This window comes from Hemiscyllium ocellatum, chromosome 18 (genome assembly GCF_020745735.1).
Source record: "Hemiscyllium ocellatum isolate sHemOce1 chromosome 18, sHemOce1.pat.X.cur, whole genome shotgun sequence".
NCBI classification, from domain to species: domain Eukaryota; kingdom Metazoa; phylum Chordata; class Chondrichthyes; order Orectolobiformes; family Hemiscylliidae; genus Hemiscyllium; species Hemiscyllium ocellatum.
Genome location: NC_083418.1, coordinates 78,475,012 through 78,496,230, shown reverse-complemented (window position 1 = coordinate 78,496,230; position 21,219 = coordinate 78,475,012).

Sequence of the window (21,219 nt, the reverse complement as noted above, 5' to 3'; positions counted from 1 at the left end):
GAAATTACAGACTTTGTTGAAAATTGTGCTGCAGTTGACGACCCACAGTGCCTCATGGATGCCTAGTTTTGAGTTGCTAGCTCTGTTCAAAGTCTGTCCCATTCAGCACGTTGATAGTGCCACACAACACGATGCACGATATTCTCAATGTGAAGGCAGGACATTGTGGTGGTCACTGTTTTAGAGTCATTTAGAGATGCAGCTGCAGCCCACAGTTTGGTGAGGATGAGGTCAAAGATGTTTTCGCTCTTGTTGGTTCCTTCACCATTGGCCCAGATCCAGCCTAGCAGCAATGTCCTCTAGGACCCACACACTTTTGCTGAGCCACTCTTGATGGTAGACATTGAAGTCACCACCAAGAGTTCATTTTGTGCTCTTGCTAATCTCAGTGCTTCTGCCAAGAGTAATGATTCATCAGCGAAGGAAGGATGGTATGTGGTTATTAGCAAGAGGTTTCCTTGTCCATGTTTAACCTGATACTGTGAGACGTCATGGGGTCCAGAGTCAACGTTGAAAGGTCCCAGGACAATTGTCTCCTGACCGTATATCATTGTACTGCCACTTCTGCTGGGTTTGTCCTGCTGGTTGAACAGGATATGTCCAGGAATGGTCACGGTGATGCATGCATCATTGTCTGTAAGGTATGATTTCATGAGTATGATTGTCAGACCTACTTTTTGACTTGTGTGCCAGACAGCTCGCCCAATTTTGGTGTTAGCCCCCAGATAAGGTGGACTTTGCTGTTCTGTTTCTTGTGCCTTGACCTATGCCAGTTGGTCTGCCTGGTTTCATTTCTTTGTTGAGTCTTGAGATGTGATTGATAGAACTGAGTGGCTCGCTAGGCCCATCATTTTAGATGGCAGTTGAGAGTCAGCCACATTGTTGCAGTTCTGGAGTCATATGTAGGCCAGATCAGCTGGGACTTACAGATTTCATTCCCTGAACGGCATTAGTGAGTCAGATGGCTTTCCTTGGCAGTTGGCAACAATTTCATAGTCATCTTAAGATCTTAGTTCAGATTTTTAAAAAATAGAAATCGAATTCTTCCATTTGCCATGTTGGGATTTGAACCTCAACCTCAGGACATTTTTCTGGATTAGTAGTCTAACAATAATACCATGAGGTCAACATCCCCCCAGATTGGGACTTTATTTTGAATTTAGGAGAATGAGAGGTGATCTCTTTGAAATACAAAGGATGCTTAAGGTGCTTGACAGGACAAAGTAGAGAATGTTTCCTCTCATGGAAGTATCTAGGACCAGAGGGCATAGTATCACAATAAAGCGGTGCCAAGTTAGGACTGAGATGAGGAGGAATTTATTCTCTTAGAGTGTTGTGAGTCTTTGGAACACCTTGCCACAGAAATTTCTTGTATATGTTTGAGACTGAGATAGATAGATTTTTGATCAGTAGGAGAATCAAAGGTTTGGGAAAAAGTCAGGAAAGTGGATGTGAGAAATGGTGAATCAATCATGATCCTATTGAATGGCAGAGCGTACTCAAGGATCCGAATGGCCTAATCCCGTTCCTATCGTCATATTATCTTATGGTTAAAACGAGAGTCAACATCTAGCTGGTGTGTTCTCCATGGCAATGCCTTTATTAATCAGAGCCAACTTGTCAACCAATCAGCAGTTTCCTTCCAGACAGTATAAATGTTGTTTTCTCTTTACATTGATATCACTGGTAAATTGTCCTGATGTGTGCAAAATGAAAAATTTCAACAATTTTTTTTAAGCACTATTAATTCTGTACTACCAAATGACTACTTGTATTTCTTTCTTTGTGCTAGGTATGGCTCCAGATGATTTTTCCCTAATTCCTGGGCTCTTGATGCCACACTTGATCAAGGGAAACCTCACCATTGGAATTTAATTATTGTCTTAATGTTTGAACCAAATGTAATGAGAACTGGAGTTGAGTACAGTGAAAAGTTTTGTTTTGCAACCAGTACAGGCAGATCATAACATACAAGGACATACAGATCATTGGGTGTTTAGATAGAAAGAGGCAGAGTTACGGCTGCACAGGAGGGCACAAAAGCAAGATGAAAATTAGATTTGAAATTAGAGAGGTTAATTCAGTAGCCGAATAACAGCAGGGAAAAAGCTGTTCTTGAACAGGTTGGTACATGTGTTCAAGCTTCTGTATTCAGTACTTTCAGTCAATTCCTCATTTTGCCTGAATGAAAGTAATTGGTTGGAGAGTAGCATGCTTGAAGCTGGGGAGCTCAGGTCAAAATGGATTATCCTCTCAGCACACCCTGCTGAAGATGATTGTAATCTTTTCAGCTTTGTCATTTATATTTCCTATGTTAGTCTCTGCAATTATTGAGGACAGGGATTTTCAGGGAGCCTGCTCTTCTCATTAGTTGCTTAATTGTCCACTCACTATTCATGACCAGATAGCAGAACCGCACATTTGTTAATCAACTAAATATACATTGAGCACTCTCAAGTGGTTTGAAGTCTCTGCTGGTAAACATAGTACTTAAGAAATTTGTATTAATGCATGAGTTTGATATAATCCAGTGTACGTCTTGACTTGGAATTATGTTTCCTCTTTATCCCAGATTCTATATTTTAACACTGTAGTAATTGAAGCCCTGTTTAGTATTCTCCCTCCCTTCTAATATGACTTCCATAATTTTTCTTCACTTCAATACTTCCTTTACAAAATATTTTCTTTCTGGTTCTGCTCTTCTAATTTGGCTTCAAGGCTGCTCTTTAATGTTTGCTTCTCTCTAATCCTCTCTTTTCAAATTCATTCTTGCCTAAGGCTGCTATTACTTTGACTTGGCATCATGCTCATCTTATCAATTCTGAATCTCCCCCTTTTGGATGATCTGGCCTCGAATACAACTTCATTCCACATCAAGAATTTGAGAATAAAGCTGCAACATAAATAATTGATTGAAACATAGTAGCTCTTGAAAGGTGGACCCAGAAAGGTTGTTTCTATGTGTGAGAAATTCCAGAACCAGGGGTCTCTATTTAAAAATGAGGAGTCATTCATTTAAGATAGCAACGAGGAGGTTTGAGAATCTTTGGCACTCACTTCCTAAAAAAGGCATTGGAAAGAGAGACTTTGAATATTTTTAAACAATTAGTCAATAAATTCTTGATAAGTGGTATGTGAAAGGTTATCGGGATAGTCTGGAATATAGAGTAATCAAAACAGCCATTATTTTATTGAATGGTAGAGCAGGCTTGAGGGATCAAATGGCCAACTCCTTTCTAATTAATTTTCTTCCACGCAGTCAAGTAATTAGCTACATCCTGTATGAATATGTCATGCATTATGTCTCCATAATCTCTGTGTAGTTTTAATGTGGTTGGTTTTCTTCATGGGATGTGGTCATTGCTGGCTAAGTCGGTATTTGTTGCCCATCCCTAGTTACCCAGAGGACAGTTAAAGATCAATTGTTGTGGATCTGATGAGGACCATAAGATATAAGAACAGAATTGGGCCATTTGGCCCATTGGGTCTGCTTCACTATTTCATCATGGCTGCTATATTTCTGAACATCATTCTCCTGTCTTCTCCTTATAAGCCTTGAGCCCCCTACTAATCAAGAACCTGATAAGTGACCTAGTATCAATGGTCTAGGTTAGATTTTGTAAGTCCTTTTCATGGTTCATCAGCATATCATCACATTTTCTTAAGTGGCCTGTTCCAGTATCAACATTGCAACTCCTTCATTGGATTCTCTGCTTCACTTCTACTGTGCCCCAAAGTTTCAACCTCGCCATACCTCCCCTCCCTTATGCTTCTCACAGGCATTCCATTCTAAACTTGAGCTTAGCTTCTCTCTCTATGCTGCTCCCGTAAAGAGTTATCTTTCTGACACAAGCCTCAAATTTTCTGCCTTGCACCTGCTTCACTGACATTAAGTCATAGATATTTCAACATCAGTAAAAGGCAGAGCTGTACCCATTATTTTGGCCAGAAATGTTGCATTATAGTTTCCCTGCACGCTGCTTGTCCAGTTGAAAATTAACAGACTTCAATTCTGTTATTCCGTTAGAATCTGACAAGAATTTAAAATCACACATCAGGCGAAGCTCAACCCTGCCTGTTTATACTTAGATATTGTTTGCTTCTGCCCTGTTCCATCCTGTTACCTGTAAATGCGTTACCCATGTTTCTGTGACCTCTGATTTGAATTCAGTATTGGATGTAGGTTTGCTCACTGAGCTGAAAGATTCATTTCCAGACGTTTCGTAACCTTATGAGGAAAGATATTCATTGAATCTCGTGTGAAGCAATGCTGAAAATTCATGCTTTCTATTTATATGTTTGGGTTTCTTTGGGTTGGTGATGTCATTTCCTGTGGTGAAGTCACTTCCTGTTCCTTTTCTCAGGGGGTGGTAAGTGGGTCTAACTTGATGTGTTTGTTGATAGAGTTCGGGTTGAAATGCCATGCCATTAGGAATTCTCATGCATGTCTTTGTTTGGCTTGTCCTAGGATGGATCCATCTTAGGACAAGTCAAACAAAGACACGCAAAAAAATTCCTAGAGGCATGGCATTCCAACCAGAACTCTTATCAACAAACATATCGAGTTAGACCCCATCTACCACCCCTTGAGAAAAGGAACCGGAAGTGACTTCACCATAGGAAATAACATCACTGCAGGAAATGACATCACCAACCCAAAGAAACCCAAACATATAAATAGAAGCAGGAATTTTCAGCATCGCTTTGCACGAGGTCCACTGAAGATGTTACCTAGTAAGGTAATGAAACGTCTGGAAATGAACCTTTCAGCTCAGCGAGCAAACCTACATCCAAAACCTCAACTTGAGCTACAAATCCTCTCAAAACTCGCTACAAATTCAGCATTCTTGTCCTAGACAAGGAAACCTGAGAGTATATGACCCAAGGTACAGATCCCCAGCCATTGTAGTCTGGCATAGCACCACCTCATTCTCCCACTCGTCCCTATTGTTAAATAGCATTCTGCCCTGTTTTTGTCATTAGAGTCTGATCTGGTTTGTTAAAATTGCAACCACCCAGATTGAGGCGCTAAAGGGTGGGTAGGTTCCTGCAGTTTATTTTAATTATCCTCCTTCACCTCTGAAAATAGTCAAAATAAACCTCTTTACTGCACACGTCTTCTCCTAGTTCATATTTATAGTTTTCCCCTGTTGAGGTATTTGGGATATTTTGCTTTGTAAGAGATGGTTTACAAACATAATATAAAGTTAAAAATCACACAACACCAAGTTATAGTCCAACAGGTTTGTTTGGAAGCACTAATTTTCGGAACGCTGCTCATTCATCAGGTGGTTGTGGAGAAAAAGATTGTTAGACACAAAATCTATAGCAAAAGTTTACAGTGCAATGGAACTGAAATTATATATTGAAGAAGACCTGGACTATTTATTAAGTCTTTCATCTTGTAGAATTAAAATGTTGCTTTCAGTTTTTTTCATATGTGAATCACATAATTTTTTTTAGGCTACATTCTCAAGTGAAGATGAGACTTAGATTAGATTCCCTACAGTGTGGAAACAGGCCCTTCAGCCCAACAATTCCACACCAACCCTCCAAAGAGTAGCCCACCCAGACCCATTTCCCTCTGACTAATGCACCTAAAACTTTGGGCAATTTAGCATGGCCAATTCACCTCACATTTTTGTGAACTTTTACAATTGGTGTCGTGTCAGTCCAGATAATGCATTGAAGGTGTTAGGCAGTCTGTGCCACAATGATCAGACTGATTCTAATTTTAAAAATGGATTTACGGAATCTTACATCAATTAATGCAGTTTTTGAGCAAAGTAAGATGTAATTCTGCAAGTACAAATTCACCCCACAAACTTATATGTGTATGTGTTTGTGGGGGTGGGGGGAAGGGGTGTTATGAGTGTCTGTGAGAAGGTGTGTGTATGTGTGTGACTATAAAGGGGTTTAAGTCTGTGAGAGGGTGTAAGGGAGTGTATGTGTGAGTGTATGAGAGAGGCAAGTCAGGCAGCATCCAAGAAGCAGGAGAATCAACGTTTCGGGCATAAGCCCTTCGTCAGGACCGAAAACGATGATTCTACTGCTCCTTGGATGCTGACTGACCTGCTGCACTTTTCCAGCAACACATTTTTCAGCTCGGATCTCCAGCATCTGAAGTCCTCACTTTCTCCTGTATGAGAGAGGATCTGCGTGTGTGGCGGAGTGTATGTGTGTGTGCGTGTGTGACCATCCGTCTGTGTATCCATCTGTCTGTGTCTGTGTATAGTGCAATGGGGTCATCTGTAGTGTGACATGAACCCAAGATCCCGGTTGAGGCCATCCCCACGGCTACTGAACTTGGCTATCAGCCTCTGCTTAGTCACTTTTCATTTTGCCTGTCCAGAAGTCCGCTTTGGAGGACGGTGAAGGATCCGAGGTCGAATGTCCTGGACCGTGAAGTGTTCTCTGACTGGGAGGGAACACTCCTGTCTGTTGATTGTTGTGCGGTTCCCATTCATCCATTGCCATAGCCTCTGCTTGGTCTCACCAATGTACCATGCCTCAGGGCATCCTTGCCTGCAGCATATGAGCTAGAATATGTTGGCTCAATCGGATACCACCATTACGTGTGGGGACACCTCCCACCATATACGTGGCAGGTATTCATGTGACTCAGCCAACGTTGTCTATGTCAAACACTGTTGTCTCCAATTCAAAACATAATATATTGCTACATTTTGACCATTTATATTGTACTTATTTTACCACTATTGGTCCTCCTACCCACAAGATGGCAGTATAACAATGTAATGGCCAGACAGCTATACAGAGTTTTTCCATTTAATGTTACCTTGTGTTTGACCCATAGATCATGTTGTTTGAAAGAAATGAGTGGTCCGCATTGTTCAACTTTGACTTCAACACCACATTGTAATTTGATTGAAGAAAAAAACCTCACTGAGATGAGGCTTTCCTTCTCATTGGGAACCAACAGCACAACTTCTCGACTCACAACTTTTACACGCTTCATGTCTTGTTTTATATTTTCATCTTTATGTAAATATTCCTTGAATAGAATTCATACGTATAGAGATATTACAAATATGCTTTAAACATATTTTACAAAAGTGATCTTGTTGTTAGTAACAGCATTGTCCATTTTTTGAACCAAGTTACATTTCAGTAAATTACCTGAGGGTGGCAGAATTGATTCAACTATATGCATAGGCAACATCATGTAAATCACAACATTGAGAACAGCTCTGAAAGAAACATTTTTTTTGAAGGAAACAATAGAATTTATAGTAGCACTGAAAGAAACAATTCTTTTTCTCACTGAGTGTAAATGAATGTCCAATGAAATTTAAATACAACAAAAATAAACTTCAGATTTATATAGTGTCTTTATTATAGCAGTAAAGTTATAATTTTAAACCTCAAGTTTAAAGTATAGAATGTGGAAGGTTCAACCTGAGTGCATTGGGATTGTCAACACCAGAGCTAACAAATAGCTCATAGCTAACACTATGAGCAGCAAATGACTTGTGAGGGAATGCTGGTGTCAGTTGATGTAATGGAAGTGGAAATAAGTACCGATATGTACTTGGCAGCTGTTCTCAGGGTTAACTTTCTCTTTTTTTTATTCATCCGTGGAATGTATGCTTCATTGGCTTGCCCAGCATTTATTCCTTATCAGTAATTCCATTTGTTGTGGGTACACTCACAATGCTGTTAAGGAGGGAATTCCAGGATTTGACTTGGTGACACTGAAGGATAGTGATATATTTCCACGTCAGATTATGAGTGGCTCAGCAGATAGTGGTGTTCCCACGTAAACGGTGCCATTGTCTGTGTAGATAGTAGTGGATGAGGGATGAATTTTTGCTATTCTAAAATCTGGTATTAAAATTGAGAACAGTTTCATTCATATGTTTATAAGGGAGAGGAATGGTGTAATTAGCAAGGAAATAGAGTTTGTTGCAGGAACTCAAAACTTCAGTCTTTCCAATATGTAATTGGAGGAAATCCTGTCCATTGGTACTAGGTTGTCAGGTAAGTGAAGCAGGGCGAGACTGTAGTTACTGTAAAAAGGTCAGCCAAGTGGACTTCATAGAATATGACTTCTCTGATTGGGGCTGTTAATCTGGTCTAATTAGGGAGCCCTGGCTGACAGACAAGGAGTATCAGACACTTTGAGAACTAGCTCTGAGGGAATTGGATCAATGCCAAGGACTCTCCATATGTAAATAAAGGGTGACTTAGTCATGGGATACCAGCCATTAGATACTTCAGTGGCAGTGAGAGAAAAGCACGCTTCTGAAGAAATTTGCTTACAACGGTTACCTTTGAATTGGATAAGCATTTCTGGCATCATGCTGTTATTTGGGAAGCTTGATTTGTTCAATCCTGCCAATAAAACTCAGCTAATTATGTGGAAAGAATGTATTATTTTTTCTGAGCAAATGAAATTGAGACAGATGAAAAGTAACAAGTAATTTGGACAGTATGTGGTCCCGCAGTATTTTCAGTTTTTAGGAGCGTAAATTTCCCTGAGGCACCAGATACTAAAACCTTTCAAGAGTTGGTGGGTTTACTTAAGGAATATTATGACCTCAAACCTCCTTTAATTCTGAAATGCTATTGGTTTTCCTCGGCAATTTAAAAACCAAGGGAGTTGATATTGGGATTTTTGACTTGGTTAAGATGATTGGCAGAGGCATGTGACTTTGGTTTAACCCTTAATAAGATGCAGAGAGACCATTTGATATGTGGGATTAATGATGTAACCATGCAAAAGTACCTATTAACTGAAGCCCAACTGGACTTTAAAGAGACTCTACAACTGACTTTATCATTAGAAACTGTGGCAAGTGGAGCATGTGAGATACAGGATATCTTGATGGAAGCAGATACCCTCACTTGTCCATCTGAGCTTGAGGAACACCACTTGAGCGTAGGCAATAGCCGAGCCTCATTTAGGACGTATCCCGAGCAGAGGGCCCTGAGGCCAGCCCACAGCAAAATACCAAAATAAAGCAAAGCCTTGGTCAATTAATTAACGTTTTTATCAGATCTGGCCAGCAAGCCATTGTAGTTGTTGCCAGTATGTGGACTCGAGACAGTAAAAGAGTCTCAATAGACCTGAATTGACTAACTGAACTATAGGACAGTATCCAGGAGAGTGCACATTCTGGAAAGTTAGCCTACAGCTGGTTTGGAACAGTTAAATTGCTTAGCAACGTCCAAATTAGAATCAATCAAAATAAATGTTTGGTTAAATGGTCTCCCTGTTCTCATGTAGGTCAACACTGGCATGGATGTTTCAGTGATCGCAGAACCAGTCTTTAACAAAATTTGGTTTGGATCCAATCCTTAAGTTTGCACAAACCCTCAGCTACACTGAGAACCGAGGCCGGACAAACTTTATAGATTAAGGGTACAACTTTGGTTCCAGTCTCTTACAAAAAGCAGCTGATAGTAGAAAAGGCTTGGGCTCAAGATTTTTGTAACAAAATTGGTTTAGAAAGATTCACTTAAATTGGCTCAACAATTTTCGATTAGAAAATGGCTGCCTGAGTGAAGTCCAAAGTAAATACCTGGAAGTTTTTCAAGAAGATCTGGGAACTATCACAGAAGTCAAGGCCACCTTGCATGTTGATAGGAAGCAATTCCACAATTCAGTAAGGCCCACCCAGTGCCATCTGCCTTACAGACAAAAGTAGGGGCAGAAATCAGAAAGCTGGAAAGCAAACGAATCATCAAACCAGCCCAATTTATGGAAAGGGCAGCACCATTAGTACCAATTGTAAAACTCAAAGGGTCAGTCACCTTTGTGATGATTTTAAACAAATGCGAAACAGTTTTTCTCAGCTGCATAAATATCCATTCCCTCACATTGAGGATTTATATGCAAAGCTGGAAGGGGGACTGTTCTTCACAAAGCTGGACACGAGTACTTGCAATTGCGGTGAAATTTCTATAAGTATGTTACAATTAATACCCATAAGTGCTTGCACCAATATACAAGACTCTGTGTGATGTATCATCAGCCTGTACAACGTTTCAGTAAACAATGGAGAACATTTTACAGGGTCTACCTCAGGTCACAATTTATCTAGATGACATGCTAACAACAAGGAAGACCAATAAGGAGCACTTAAAGAACTTATACATAGTCTTTAAATGTTTCTCCTAGGCTGTCGTATGCTTTAGAAGGAAAATACATGTGTTCCAGATGCCTCAAGTGACCTACTTGGGCAACAGAGTCGACAAGACTGGGTAGCACCTGTTGAAAGATAAAGTAAGTCCAGTCAAATGTGCCTGAATACACCGCTATTGTAGAAAGTTCATACTTAATATGGCATCCAACCTGGCACCTTTGTATCCACTCTTAAAACAGGGTTAGCCTTTGAAATGGTCTCATAGCCAAGTCATAGCCTTTCGAGATGTGAAGAAAAAGCTATCATTCTCTAATGCGTTGGCATATCATGATCCCAAGTGAGATCTGGTATTGACATGCGTTGCCTCCCCATACAGCATCAAGGTAGTATTAGCTCATAGGTAGCCCAAAAGAAAAGAACACTCATTAGCATGTGTATTCAGGACTTTGGCTAATGTAGAGTGTAAATATAAGTAGATAGAGAAGCAGGTTTGGTTGTCAAATTTGGAGTCAGGAAGCTCCAACAATACCTTTATGGAAATAAATGTGTAATTGTATCACAAACCCAAGCTAGGTCTACTTAAAGAGGACAAGATAGTGCTGTCCATAGCTTCAGGCTAAATTCAGTGGTGGGGTCCAATACTGGTTGTATATAATTACAAGTTGGGATACTGTCCAGGAGTTCAAGGAGCAAATACAGATGCTTTGAACCATCTCCCACTGTGCAATATATCACCGGTGGTACCACCACTGGAAGACTATGTAATGGTTTTACATTTTCTGGACACACTTCCAGTCACAGCTGATAATATCAGACATTGGAGGCAGAAAAATCCAGTCCTGGCAAAATTAAGACAGCTGGTGATCATTGGGGAAACCAAAGGACCATGACAACCAGAATTGAATACTTTTTGGATGTGGAGAGACCAAATCACAGCAGAGGACAGCTTATTATTATTGGAGAGCAAGAATGACAGTTCTGAGCACAGGTCACTGCCAGATACTGGCTGAACTCTACCAGGGTCATCCAGGGTTTCCCAATGAAGATGTTGGCGAGATGTTATGTCTGATGGCCAGGATTGGATGAGACATAGCTGCATTGGTAATATAGTGCTCACAATGCAAACAAGGACATAAAGATTACCCCTCCTCCACCCTGGATTCAGTTACATGTCGACTATGTCGGTTTTTTCATGAGTTCAATGTCCTTAGACATTGTGGATGCTCATTCAAAGTGGCTGGACGAGCATAGAGTTCATTCGTCAAATATAGGGGAGACAATAGAAAATCTGTGCACACCTTTTGCAATACATGGACTCCTGGAAGTGTTGATCCTGAGGACAACGGACCATCACTTACCAGTAGGGAATTTGAATATTTCTTAAAGTTGAATGGTATTTGACATAATTAGGGCAACTCCATACCATCCACCATTCAATAGTCTGGCAGAAAGAGCAGTCCAAACTTAAGGAGGATTAAAGAAACAACCAGTAGCTTAACCAGATTTGTCACTGGGTGGTGGGGATCCCAAGTGGAGGGCTCTGTATGCGGGAGTCCTCCCCCTTTCTCTCGGGGATCTGGGGTGGAATGTGCTGCACGCAGCGGTCCCCTGCAACCACAGATAGCGGTGATTCACGGACTCCCAGCCCAACTGCTTGTTCTGGGTGCTGTGGAGTCCGTGGACCATGTATATATTGGATGTGGGCATTTGCACTCCCTTTTTGATTTTCTCAAAAACCTCTTCCTCTGCTTTTGGTTGCATCCAGTCCCACTCTCCTGATACTCGGGCACCCGATACGGAGAGGGAGGGCAGGTCTGAAGGCCTCCTTGTGGGTCTGCTCCTGGGCCTGGCCAAATAGGTCCAGGCAACGGGCTGTGGAGAGGGGTCGTTAGGGCCGACTGCCTGCCCCTCTTCCGTGGTTACATTAGAGCCCGGGTGTCTCTGGAAAAGGAGCACACAGTGTCCACCGACACCCTGGAGTTGTTCAGGGAGAGGTGGGCGCTGCAGGGAGTGGAGTGCATTGCTTCCCCCCCCCCCCACCCAACTCTATTTTGATTTAATCCCTGTCCTCCCCTTCACTGTTTGATCACACAGCATTACCCTTTGATGTGAAGGGCATTGCTTGTCACTGGCCATTCGGGTGTTGCCTTCCTTTCTGGTGGCGGAAATTTGAATAAAGATTCGTGCACCTTGTGTCTTTCACTGTGTCTCATACCTGCACACACGCACAACATGGTGCTGGGGAAAAATAAGCACTACCGCAGTTAGGCCGTAGTGTGGGGGTAAAAAGAAAGAAAAAAAAATTTAAAAAGAAAAAAAATTAACTGTCCCGGTTCCTGTTTGATTATCAGACCAGCCGTTATGCAACTCCAGAGATAGCTTCAGCATTTTTGCTAAGAGAAAATACTATGCACCATGTTATAACTGATCTTCTCGGAGCTGGGGGTGGGTGAAATGACATCAGAAATGCCAATGTCGGACACAAGACTCCGCCAAGCAATATAGACAGTTTACTTCAGGGGATGAAGTTTGGTGTGGGAACCAAAAGAATGGCCCTGCATGGATAATTTAACACACATAACAATGTTTAATTTGGTTATGTGGTCTCTGAGCATCTGGTTTCTTCCAGGGTCCAGAGGTTATTTGTGTTTTGCTTGGGGCAGATCCTGTTCTGCATGCAGGGCTGGAGTGTTGTGAAGACGTGAATGAATTTCTTCTGAGACACTCCAAGTGCAGGACGTGAGCTACTGTGCGTTACATGCAGCCCCTAACAGAGGCAAAATTGGAGGAATATGACTGGTGCTAAAACAGCCCAAGAGAAGCTACAAGAAAAAGGACCACCCCCAAGTCCTCAGACTCAGAGTGGGACGGCTGTAATGATTGCATGAGGTCAGCCTGGTAGATCTCATAGAATAGAGTTCCCAGATGGTAGCTGTTAATCTGGTCCAATCAGGGAGTCCTGACTGACAGATAAGAACAGGAGCATCGGGCCCGGGTGTCCTTGGAGAAGGAGCACGCGGTGTCCACCAACACCCTGGAGTTGTTCAGGGAGAGGTGGGCGCCGCAGGGATTGGAGTGCATCATTTCCCCCTCCAACTCTATTTTGATTTAGTCCCTGCCCTCCCCTTCACTGTTTTGATCACACAGCATTGCCCTTTGATGTGAAGGGCACTGCTCGTCACAGGCCACTCGGGTGTTTTTCCTACTTTTCCTGGTGGTGGAAATTGAATAAAGATTTGTACACCTTGTCTCTCACTGTGTCTCACAGCTGTGCACACACACCATGGGTGCTGGGGTTAAAAATAATAAGCACTACCGCAGTTAGGCGGTAGTGTGGGGGTTAATATTAAAAAAAAATAAATATTAAAAAAAAATAAATAAACAGGGGATGGTGAAGGGCACTGCTTGTCAAAAAACAAAGAACAGGAGCATCGGGCCCGGGTGTCCTTGGAGAAGGAGCACGCGGTGTCCACCAACACCCTGGAGTTGTTCAGGGAGAGGTGGGCGCCGCAGGGAGTGGAGTGCATCATTTCCCCCTCCAACTCTATTTTGATTTAGTCCCTGCCCTCCCCTTCACTGTTTGTTCACACAGCATTGCCCTTTGATGTAAAGGGCACTGCTTGTCACAGGCCACTCGGGTGTTTTCCTACTTTTCCTGGTGGTGGAAATTGAATAAAGATTTGTACACCTGTGTCTCTCACTGTGCCTCACACCTGCACACACACACCATGGGTGCTGGGGATAAAAATAATAAGCACTACCGCAGTTAGGCGGTAGTGTGGGGGTAAAAAAAAAATAAACAGTAGTCTGACTGGCCACTCGGGTGTAATAAAAAAAATGAAAAAAAAAGAACAGGAGCATCAGACATCCTGTTCACTCCAAGAACTAGCTCTGATGGAGCTAGATATGTCTTTATGACTTTCCATGTGTAAATAAAGGGTGACTTGTTGATGGCATATTGGCCTCTGTGGATTTATTCCAGGTACCATTTGGCCATTGTGGGATCACTGATTATTTTCTGCCTCAATATCAACTTCTTTTCTTTATGTCCCCACATCCTTTCATTCTTTACCATCCAAATGTCTATTGATCTTTGACGAGAATTTACTCCATGACCGAGTATCAACAGGGGACAAGAATTTCAGATTTACAATGCTTCAAGCTTCTCCTCATCTTAAATCTTAAATGGATGACCACTTATTCTAAGGCAATGGGTGATGGCAATGATAGATTTGATGATGCTACATTTTCAAATGACCTAATAAAGGGCAAAATGAAGACGAGAAATAGGTTGAGATCAATCATAAGGCTAAAATGGACCTAAATAGTGACAGCAAAAGATGTAAAAACTCAGAAATAAATCCTCTGTGGACTGGAAGAGATTGGTGACATGGCATCACTGATATTGTTTATTTTATGAGAAAGTCTATTGTAACCTTTATGCTTATTCCTGAAAACATTCTAGTAAATCATTTTTGCACTCTTTCCAATGCACTGGTATCCTTCCTAAAGTGTGGTGCCTAGAGCAGTCCACAGTATTCCAGCTGAGATCAAACTTTGTCTTATGTAAGTTCACTATAACCTTCCTGCTCTTGTACTCTTTGGCCCATGTAATGAAGCTCAGAATATTGTATGCTTTTTTGATTGCGCTCTACTTGTCATGCTGTCTTTAATGACTTATGTACATATGCACCTATGTCTCTGATCCTGCACACCTTTTAGAATAGGCCACTTTATTTTGTATTGTACCTTGATGTTCTTTGTATCAAAGTGAATCACTACACATTCATCCATATAAGTTAATGTGCCACCGATATTCCCTTTATTCCTTCTCTTCATTGTGTGGATTTCTGAGGTCCGTGCACGGCAATGACTTCTGAAACCAGAAAGTAAAGCATTGACATGCCGACAGTGCCAATCTACACACATGATATCTTGCAGGAACTTTTGGAGCTGCTGTATAACTCCACGTAACTTAAAGCGAACAGTGTCATCTCAGTTAGACTTCCATCAAGTTGTCTTCTGGCAATTCTACACTGTCATCCTCACATTCTACAATTCTTCCAAGTTTTGTGTCATCTGCAAATTTACAAATTGTCCTTGCACACCAGAATCTACATTATTTCCATACATCATAAAAATTTAGGGTCCCAATTGAGGAACTTCACTGCAAACCTTTCTCAGCCTGAAAAATCATTAATCATTATTCTCTATTCTCTATCATTTAGCTAATTTTGTTTCCTAGTTGCTTTTGTCCCTTTTGTTCCATGACCTATTAGTTTCCTCGGAAGTCTCATGTGGCACAGTATTGAATATCTTCTGGAAATCCCCATGCACTACTTGTCAAGCCTTTCTATACCGCTTTAAAAAAAAACTCCAGCAAGTTAGTTAGACATAATTTTCCTTTAACAAGTCCATGCTGACTCTTCAGAATTAACTCACATTTTCCATGTGACTATTATTTAATCCTGAATAATTGTTTCTGAAGTTTTCCTATTACCAAAATAAACCAAGTGGTCAGCAATCATTGGGTCAAAATCCTGGAATTCCCTCCATATTGGCATTGTGGGTCAACCTTCAGCAAGTGGACTGCAGCGATTCAAGAAGGCAGCTCACCATCACCTTCTCAAGGGGCAAATAGGGATGGGCTATTAATGCTGGCCAGCCAGCGATGCCCAAGTCCCACAAATTAATAAAAATAAAACACTGGGTTGATCTTTACAACATCTTGAACAAGATTGTGATGTTTGCAATTCTCCAGTACTCCAACAGCACCCACTGAAACCAGAGAGTATTGAATGAACATTGCCAATGCTGTTTTTACAGCCACTTCTTTCAATATCTTTGGATGCATCTTATTTAGACTGTGTGCCCTATCAACTTTAAGCAATGATAGCTTATCCAATACTTCCTCCTGATCAATTTCAAATCTTTCATGAGATCGAGATTCCTTCTCTGTGACCATGAGCCTGGACAGCATCTGCTTGCTAACTTCACCAACACATTCCACCCTGATCTTAAATTTACCTGGACCATCTCTGACACCTCTCTCCCCTTCCTGGACCTCTCCATTTCCATTAATGACGATCGACTTGACACTGATATTTTTTACAAACCCACCGACTCTCACAGCTACCTGGATTACACATCTTCCCATCCGATCTCTTGCAAAAATACCATCCCGTATTCCCAATTCCTCCACCTCCACCGTATCTGCTCCCAGGAGGACCAGTTCCACCACAGGACACACCAGATGGCCTCTTTCTTTAGAGACCGCAATTTCCCTTCCCAAATGGTTAAAGATGCCCTCCAATGCAGCAAGTCCACATCCCGCACCTCTGCCCTCAGACCCCACCCCTCCAACCGTAACAAGGACAGAACGCCCCTGGTGCTCACCTTCCACCCTACAAACCTTTGCATAAACCAAATCATCCACTGACATTTCCGCCACCTCCAAAAAGACCCCACTACCAGGGATATAATTCCCTCCTCACCCCTTTCCACCTTCCACAAAGACCGTTCCCTCCGTGACTACCTGGTCAGGTCCACGCCCCCCTGCAACCCACCCTCCAATCCTGGCACTTGCCCTTGCCACCGCAGGAACTGTAAAACCTGCGCCCACACCTCCTCCCTCACCTCTATCCAAGGCCCTAAAGGAGTCTTCCACATTCATCAAAGTTTTACCTGCACATCCACTAATATCATTTATTGTATCTGTTGCTCCCGATGCAGTCTCCTCTACATTGGGGAGACTGGGCGCCTCCTAGCAGAGCGCTTTAGGGAACATCTCTGGGACACCCGCACCAATCAACCACACTGCCCCGAGGCCCAACATTTCAACTCCCCCTCCCAATCTGCCGAGGACATGGAGATCCTGGGCCTCCTTCACCGCCGCTCCCTCACCACCAAACGCCTGGAGGAAGAACGCCTCATCTTCCGCCTCGGAACACTTCAACCCCAGGGCATCAATGTGGACTTCAACAGTTTCCTCATTTCCCCTTTCCCCACCTCACCCTAGTTCCAAACTTCCAGCTCAGCACTGTCCCCATGACTTGTCCGGACTTGTCCTACCTGTCTATCTCCTTTTCCACCTATCCACTCCACCCTCTCCTCCCTGACCTATCACTTTCATCCCCTCTCCCACTCACCCATTGTACTCTATGCTACTTTCTCCCCACCCCCACCCTCCTCCAGCTTATCTCTCCATGCTTTCAGGCTCACTGCCTTTATTCCTGATGAAGGGCTTTTGCCCGAAACATTGATTTCGCTGCTCCTTGGATGCTGCCTGAACTGCTGTGCTCTTCCAGCACCACTGATCCAGAATCTGGTTTCCAGCATCTGCAGTCATTGTTTTTACCCCTCTGCTTCCTAAGTCAAGGGAGTTGCAAAATATTTATTTATTCTACTTATCCTTTTACCATTCATGTAGTTATATTCCCATCTTATTTGTTAATCTTGTTTGCTTCTCTACCACCCACCACCACCACTGTGCCTTCTGTATTCAACTTGAATTTTTGATCGAATTTACTTAATGTAAGTAAATTTTTTTTCTTCTAATCATTTTCTGTCTCCTTTGTCAGAGAGCTTTGGATTTGTTTATCCTGCCTTTCCATTTTGAAGGAATCCACCTCGTTTGTGTTCAAACTATCTCTGTTTTATAGGTTCACCAACCTTTGGCTTCTGTCTATTCAGCCCAACTCCGTTGTTGCCCTGTTGACATCAGCTGTGCTCTGGATTGATTAATGTTCTTTTCCGCCATTGTTGTAAACCTTAGAATACAATGTAGGCGGCACGGTGGCACAGTGGTTAGCACTGCTGCTTCACAGCGCCTGAGACCCGGGTTCAATTCCCGACTCAGGCGACTGACTGTGTGGAGTTTGCACGTTCTCCCCGTGTCCGCGTGGGTTTCCTCCGGGTGCTCCGGTTTCCTCCCACAATCCAAAGATGTGCGGGTCAGGTGAATTGACCATGCTAAATTGCCCGTAGTGTTAGGTAAGGGGTAAATGTATGGGTGGGTTGCGCTTCGGCGGGTCGGTGTGGACTTGTTAGATTACTGTAAGTAATCTAATCTAATCTAATGATTCTGGTGTTTCCAGTCCAAGATGGCGATAGAGTGGGGCTCCTGTGCTGGAGCTCATCCACCCTGACCACTTTATTTACTTGTTTTTGAATCTGTCTTTTTTTTTGGCTTATTTACTTTGGCTTGAGCTTGGACGGCATCAGTGGTGGTGAGAACCCAGCATGTGGACCTTGAACAGTCTCGAACCAGGCACAGGGTGTGGACCTCAGGCGGGCCTACCATGGACCTTGAGCTGGCCCAGCCAGGGGGGAGTATGCCCCTACTTACTTTTCTGGAGGAAGCACTGGACCTGGAATTGGTGGCTACTACAATGGCAGAGGTGACGTCGGCGAGATAGGTTCAGTGGCAAAAAATGGTGCCTGAGGATCGGTGACTTCATTACTGTTTACATCCAATGCTGGTGGTAGTGAAGCACAGGTGGAAGGTCATCATTGCAACATCAATGATGTTGGCCCAGCAGCGAAAGATTTTGTTGGGTCTGGTGCAGGAGGCGAAGAAGCGACGACAGAGGAGCATCAGACCAGCAGCAAAGGTGTAGCTTAGGATTAGCAACTTCAATTTTTGTTGGATCTAGTTGTGGAGGAATGGCTGTGCAGGTGTTATTGATGGTGATGAGCTGGCTCAGGACTGATGGACTCTTCAAGCTATATTTATTTTTCTTATTCTTAAATTATTCAAAATGGTAGCATTTTGTGGTGACAGATGAACAGTTTTCACTGTATTTTATTGTATTTTTACATTAAAATACACGGGACAATAAAATCAAAATGATCTCTGCTTCCCAAACATTTCCCTGCTATCACTTCATCTACTTGGCCGAACTTATTCCCAAGAGTCAGACATAGCAGTGCATCCATTATTCTTGAACTTGACAATACTATTGAGAGTCTTGAAGTTTCAGTGATGGTGACCATGAAAATAGCTTTCAATTCTGGATGATTTTGATTAATTGAATTTAAGTGGACTTAAATTCATATACCCAGAGCATTAGCCCAGGTCTCTTGGTTAACCTAGACCAGTGACATTATCAAAATAGAACATAGAACAGTACAGCACAGAACAGGCCCTTCAGGCCACGATGTTGTGCCGACCACTGATCCTCATGTAAATTGTGTCTCCTGGCATTTTGAGCATCATCACTCATTTGAGCAGTGTTTCAAGAAGATACAACATTGATGTCCTCTCACACATCTTCATTGAATAGGCTTGCCAAACTGTAGTGCACTCATGTACCAGTGGTTACCTTTAGAAATTCTTGACAGCAGAGTTGAAACAGACAGCCATCCTGCCTCTGGGCTGGAAATATTCTGTGGAGAAATAAAAAGCATCAACTGCAGAGCAGTTGATAAAGATTGAGTTGGAAGTCCAAGCAATTTATGTTGTCCATAATTAAGCAAAAAAGTTTTCAAGCTCTCCAGTTTTGATATTGAAATTATTTTATCCATATTTCTCTGTCAGATGAGAAGGTGATATATTCCCCACAATAAATGTTGGTATGTGCAGTTGGCTCAGAAATTAAATGCTGAGTGCAACTGCAGATGTTTTGCCAGATTTTACTTTTCTCGTGATGGAGCACTCCTCTGCTGAATAACACTGCATGATAACACTCTGGCCAAAAACTGAACAAACATGCCCAATGGATGGAGGCGAACTCAAATATGAATCCAGGCAACAATGCAAAGTCCCGGCCCATAAAAGGTTACTGTCAGAATTACTGTAAATAAATGCCCATTTCTCTTGACATTTAAAACAGCAAATTTTTGAGAAATTGATAAACTATTAGTTATATACTTAGCTATAAGCACTTTATGACAGTTTACATTTACTACTAGAGTACTATATATATACACACCTGATCTGCAGGTTGCAAATTACCGTATTTTCATGTACATGCTACGTCAGATTTGCTAAGCCACTCTTGACTTCCTCATTCTACATACAAGAAACTCTTCCTGTCCTTGAATGTTGCCTGAATGAGGGCTCAAATGAACCCATACCTGGTCAACCAAATATTCTATCTGCATGATGTGTCGAGGGAGGGACACTGGAATATGTTGCACACATCTCATAACTTTGCCAGCAATTTCTCTCAAAAGGCCAACATTGTTGAGGAGGTCTCATAGCAGATCAACGAAGCAAGCATAATTTTCCACAAACTATGGCAACAAGTGTTTGCTACAAAGACTTCCAGAGGTCAATGAATATCTTTGTGTACAGAGCAGTTCTCGTGACTATGCTGAATGGAGACGTGGAATTTGCATCAGTGATGTAAGAGTGCTAGAGGAATTCCAACAGCGTTACCGCCACTCTCTGGATTCAAGAGGAGGGTTGTCAACCAAATACTGCCATCCTTCCTGAAAACATCTGTGTTGAAATGGTCCAAAATCCTCTCTTACTGTGCCCTGTTGCCTCAACTCTCAAATGACTGACATTCCTAAGGAAGGTAAAGACAATGCTTCAAAGACAGCCTGAAGCTCTCCTGAAAATGTGGCAGCAATGCCATTGAAGTCTGGCAGGAGCTCGCTACCAATTATTCAAAATGGTATCAACTTGTTCAACAAGATGCCTCATGCTTTGTGTCCAATATCACAGTGGTGAAGCAGGGTGACAACTTAGAAGGAAAGAAAAAGAAGCAAATTCTTCTGTCTGAATCCCAGTATCTTGTAGTACTTCCTGTTCCATCTATCCAAAGATCTGAAGATTGGAAATCCGCTGTTTGGTCACATGAAATCCCACAGGAGAAATTTACGATCCAGAATGAATGCCATCCTTGAATAAAGAAACTGTTGACAAGTACCTTTTCTACTTTAACCTTTATTTTCCTCTATATCAGTTGTTTTTGAGCAGCTATTTCTAACTTTGGAAACGATGATGAAGAAGTGCCGTGTAAGACTGGGATGGACAAAGTTAAAAGTTACACAACATCCGATTATAGTCCAACAGGTTTATTTGGAAGTAGTCACTTTCAGAGCACTGCTCCTTCATCAGGTAGCTAGTGGGGCAGGATCATAAAACACAGAATTTATAGCA